Source organism: Hemiscyllium ocellatum, chromosome 44 (genome assembly GCF_020745735.1).
Source record: "Hemiscyllium ocellatum isolate sHemOce1 chromosome 44, sHemOce1.pat.X.cur, whole genome shotgun sequence".
In the NCBI taxonomy this organism is placed as follows: Eukaryota; Metazoa; Chordata; class Chondrichthyes; order Orectolobiformes; family Hemiscylliidae; genus Hemiscyllium; species Hemiscyllium ocellatum.
The window spans coordinates 169863-175074 of NC_083444.1; the positions used below are offsets into that span (position 1 = coordinate 169863).

A 5212-nucleotide genomic window follows, 5' to 3' on the forward strand; every position below is an offset into this window, starting at 1 on the left:
AGCACCCTAACTAAGCCTTCACACCTCATCTTAACATAAGCATTTTAATTCCACTTGACAAGAGATTCAACTCCTTTAGTAAAGCACCACTCCCTCACTCGACCACTTCCTTCTTGCCTGATAGGTACGTACTTGTCAAGGACACACAGTACCTGGTCCTTGAATAACTCCACATTTCAATGGTTCTCTTCCCCTGCAGTTTCCTTCTCTATCCTATGCATCGTAAATCTTGCCTAATCACATCATAATTGCCTTTCCCCCAGCTGTAACTCTTGCACTATATTTTTTTTGGTTCTTTTCACCTTAAACTATATCTAAATCTTTCTTGAAAATGTTTTATGTTTTGGGCTCAATACTTTCCTTGTCAGATAATTCCACAAACTCTCAGTAAAGGAATTTATCCTTATCTTATCCAGAACTAGAGGTCATTGTTCATCAATAAGAGGGAGCCCAGTTCAGTCAATCAGAGATGTGGAAACCATTTTTTTTTCTCTGGAGACTCTTTGGAATTCTTTTCCCCAAAAGGTAGTAGATGCAAAAATCATTAAATTTTTTTAAGACAGAGATCATCATCATTGCTGGTCTCTCGCAGATGAGGTTGATTCTCTTCCACTTGCAGGATGAGTCTGTAGGTGGATGCACGGACTGAAGGGACAGGCAGTGGCCATAGGCTGGGTGAGTTGAGTGTTGGTGTGGCAAGGTGCTCCTTTCACGGTTTCCCCGTGGCTTCCCCCTGTTTTTCCTAATGGCAAATGTAGAGGTGCTTGTGCCTTCCTGGATGCTTCCTTCTCCACTTTGGACAATCTTAGGCCACTGTTCCCAGGTATCTTCGGGAATGCTGCAGTTTGACAGTGAGGCCTTGAGAGGATATCACTCTGTCCACCCAGGACTTGCCTGCCATTTAAAAGCTGGGAGTATAGTACTTGACTGGGGAGTCTCTTGTTGAGAATGTGGTATTGGAAAAGCACAGCAGGTCAAGCAGCATCCAACGTTTCAGGCATAAGCCTTTCATCAGGAATGAGGCTTATGAGTGTCCTGTTGGTCATGCAGAAGACATGCCCAGCCTGTCACAGCTATCAAGGCATGTCAGTGTCTCAATGCTGAGGATGTTAGTCTGGTCAAGGGTGGTGGTGTTGGTTCATCTGTCTTCCCAGTGAATTAACAGGATCTTGCAATGGCAGCATTGGTTATACTGCTCCAGCACCTTGAAGTGTCTATTGTAGACAGTTCACATCTCAGAGCCTACAGCAGGGTGGGAATCACTAAGAATCTGATATTATTGTCCTCAAACATCATTTTCCTCAGGGGGATGAAGGCTGCACTATCACACTGGAGGTGGTGCTGAATTTCTTCATTAGTAGCTGCTTTGGACAACAGGATATTACTGAGGCACTGAAATGGTCCACATTCTCTAAGGCCTCCCTGTGGACCTTGATGGTTGGGAAATTACTTCACAATGCCAGACCAGGTGGATGAAGGACTTTCATCTTGTGGACGTTCAAAGTGAGACCCACGCTCTCATATGCCTGGTAAAGGTGCTATGGATGGCTGGAGTAAGGTCTCTGAGATTGACATACACAAGCTTCATTGCTACTGTAGATCCATGACACTGGGTAGGGGTTGAAGGTGGTAGAGGTTGAATAATTTCCCACAGGTTTTGTAAGTTAGCAGAAGTAGATAGATCTTAATTACCAAGGACAAAAAAGATTGTCAGGAATTATGCAGAATAGGAGAGTTGAGAGTGAAATTAGATCACCCACGATGGTATTGAATGGCGATGTAGTCTCGAATGGGCCGAAAGACCTACACTGGTTCCTTGTTGGTATTTCCTGAGAGTGCGGTAGAGGCAGGATCAATCGAGTTTCTTCAATGGGAATTAGCTGATTAAAACTACTTGTAAGGAATAGGGGTTAGGCGAATCGCCATTGTCGAGAGCCAGTACGCTTACTACAGGCCGAATGGTCTCCTCAAGCGAAAAGTAGAATATAAAATAATATCAATAAAGAAAAGAACTGTGGATGCTGGAGATCTGAAACAAAATCAGGTAATACTGAAGAAACTCAGACTGTTATTAAATACGAAAAGATTGTCTTTATACTGAAGCTGAAGTTGGGATTGGGGTGATTTCGGAGGAGAAGGGGAAGGGAAGAAGAAGTGAGCGGAGAGGTGGAGACAGAGCCCAGAGAGAGAGAGAGGCACAGAGTGGCTGTGGGGGTTGAGGCGGGGGAAGATTAAAATGATAGGTAGACCAGCAGAACAGCTGATGAAATGAGGAAATGAGTGAGTCGCGCTGAATCCAGGCCAGATAACGTGTTCATGGGCGCGGGTGTAAGTGGAGCACCAATCACATTCGGACGATTACAATTGAACTATAAACCTACTTCAAGATGAACAACTGAATACTGTGATGTATACTGCCGTAAAATGGTTGAAGAGGTAGCGTGGCCGAGCGGTCTAAGGCGCTGGATTTAGGCTCCAGTCTCTTCGGAGGCGTGGGTTCGAATCCCACCGCTGCCAGTCGGCATTTTCTGCAATTACTGTTGTTCTGCCGCTTAGAACTGAAGTTTATTATTTGTATCACTTTTGCGAGAAACACTGTGCTGTGTTGATTTTAGTCCCATTGAAACTAAAATTAGTTACTGAAACGGCTTTCTCAGCTGTCAATGAACTACTGGTTTGTAACCGCCTGTTCCAATCTGAATTTGCTGCTCTCTGCTGGGGCAGCGACAGTGGTGCTGGAATGATTTCCAAGTTGTCGAGATCAGCCTGGATCTTCATCCTAGTGACTCTGCAGTGGCAATTTACAGGTCAACAATACTTTCTGCTTGGAGAAAGTGAGGACTGTAGATGCTGGAGATCAGAGCTGAAAATGTGTTGCTGGAAAAGCGCAGCAGGTCAGGCAGCATCCAAGGAGCAGGAGAATCGACGTTTCGGGGATTCCTGAAGAAGGGCTCATGCCCGAAACGTCGATTTTCCTGCTCCTTGGATGCTGCCTGACCTGCTGTGCTTTTCCAGTACATTTCCAATACTTCCTGTTTGTCGATTTCTGTCTGAGTCTCCTAGACCAAATAAAAGGTATTAAATAAAACAAAAAAAAACTGCGAGTGCTTAAGATAAGAAGCAAAAATAGCAATTGCTGGAGGAACTCAGCACCTGCGGAGAGAAAGGAAAGTTGACATTTGGAGTCGCTAACTTGAAAATTTAACTCTGCTGCCAGACCTGATGAAGGGCTTTTGCTGGAAACGTCGATTCTCCTGCTCCTCGGATGCTGCCTGACCTGCTGTGCTTTTCCGGCACCACTCTAATCTAGACTCTGATCTCCAGCATCTGCAGTCCTCACTTTCGCCCTGCTGCCAGACCTGCTGAGATTCTCCAGCGATTCTGTTTGTGTTGAAACTGGCTGTAGGTACTTCTCCAGCTTGTCCCTATTATCAACGGGTCCAAAGTCAATTGGCGAAGAAGCAGCTCTTCTTAAAACTTGTGATTTCACATAAACCTGTTGGACTATAACCTGGTATCGAGTGACCTCTAACCTTGTCCACCCCAGGCCCAACACTGGCCCCTCCATATTCTCTGCTGGAGTTTAGAAGACAAGAGACGATTTAATTGAATCATGTGAGATCCCGAGGGTTATTAACCAGACGGATATGCAGAGGATGTTTCTACTTGTGGGAGAACGGAGAAATAGGGGTCACTGGTCAAAAATAAGGAGTCCACCATTTAAAACAGGTGTGAGCTTTTTTCTCGCTCTTTCAGAGGTCGTGAGTTTCCTTCAAGATAGAATGGATGCAGAATCACTGAACTTTTAAGGATGAGGTGGATACATTCTTAAACAAAGCATTGAAAGGTATTCAGGGGTATGGAGGGATACGGATTTGAGGTGACAATCAAAACTGCGATTATCCTCAGTGGGCGAGTAGGGTCGAGGTACCTACTTCCTGCTGGTATATTTGAGATCAGCTGTAAATTGAGATCAGCTGTACAAGCTCGGACAATACCTTGAAAGGGGTTTTGTCCCCATTATTTGACCTGAATGTTCTCTGACATTAAATATGGGGCGCAGCTAATTTCAGCTCAATGTATCCGATCAGGTACATAGCATGTTTGTAACAAATGTAGGTTTACAATTTTCACGCTAGCTATAATACAAGCCGCTATTTATACCAGTAAAGAGTTTGCGCTTCGAACTGAACGCAAAACATATTTTTCTGATATCCACGTTCGCACGTGGAAAACTCAATACTGGCAGCGGTGGGATTCGAACCCACGCCCCCGAAGAGACTGGAGCCTTAATCCAGCGCCTTAGACCGCTCGGCCACGCTACCGTATGTGTAACCAAGCTATCTGTTTCTAAATTGAAGAAATGCTTGTTCTGTATTTGTATGGAGACTGACTAGACTGGGATTATCACCGAGAAAAAACTGAGGACTGCAGATGCTGGAGATCAAAGTCAAGGATGTGGCGCTGGAAAAGCACAGCAGGTCAGGCAGCATCCGAGGGGCAGAAGAATCAACGTTTCGGTGAAAAGCCCTTCATCAGGAAATAAGCTTGTGAGCCCGGGGTGGAGAGAGGAATAGGGCTGGGGGGAGTGGGGGCAGTGTTATCTTAATTGAAGTTACATCAACTATTTCACTGGGCAGGGAATTCCATAGATTTACGACCCTCTGTGTGAAGGAGTTCCTTCTCAACACAGTCCTAAATTTGCTCCCTCTAATCTTGAGGCTCTGCCCTCTTCTCCTAGTTTCACCTGCCAGTGGATGTATCCTCTCTAATTCTATCTTCTCTATTCCATTCATAATTTTATATGTTTCCATAAGATCTCCCCTCATTCTGCTAAATTCCAATGCATATAATCCCAGTCTAGAGTGTGACACTGGGAAAGTACAGCAGGTCAGGCAGGGTGCAGGGGTGGGGAGAATCGACGTTTTGGGCAAAAGACCTTCATCAGGAATGAGGCTGGTGAGCCCAGGGGGTGGAGAGATAAATGGTAGGAGGGGTGAGTCTGAAGGAAAGGTAGCTGAGAGTGCGATAGGTGGATGGAGGTGGGGGAGCAGATTTAAGACCAAATTGAGAAGGAAGTTTTTCACCCAGGGGGTTGTTAAACTATGGAATTCCTTGCCCAGTGAAGTAGTTGGTGCCACTTCAAAGCTATGATAGATATTTTTTGAACAATAAAGGAATTAAGGGGTACGGTGAGAGCGTGGGTAAGTGG

At 45.1% G+C, this 5212-nt stretch overlaps 2 non-coding genes across 2 annotated transcripts; one reads left to right on the top strand and one right to left on the bottom strand.

The window, feature by feature from the left end:
* The first annotated feature begins 2435 nt into the window (after positions 1 to 2435).
* Positions 2436 to 2517, top strand: trnal-uag (transfer RNA leucine (anticodon UAG)). Its single transcript has one exon. It is a non-coding gene; the product is annotated as a tRNA-Leu (tRNA).
* Positions 2518 to 4243: 1726 nt separating this feature from the next.
* Positions 4244 to 4325, bottom strand: trnal-aag (transfer RNA leucine (anticodon AAG)). Its single transcript has one exon. It is a non-coding gene; the product is annotated as a tRNA-Leu (tRNA).
* Positions 4326 to 5212: the final 887 nt, after the last annotated feature.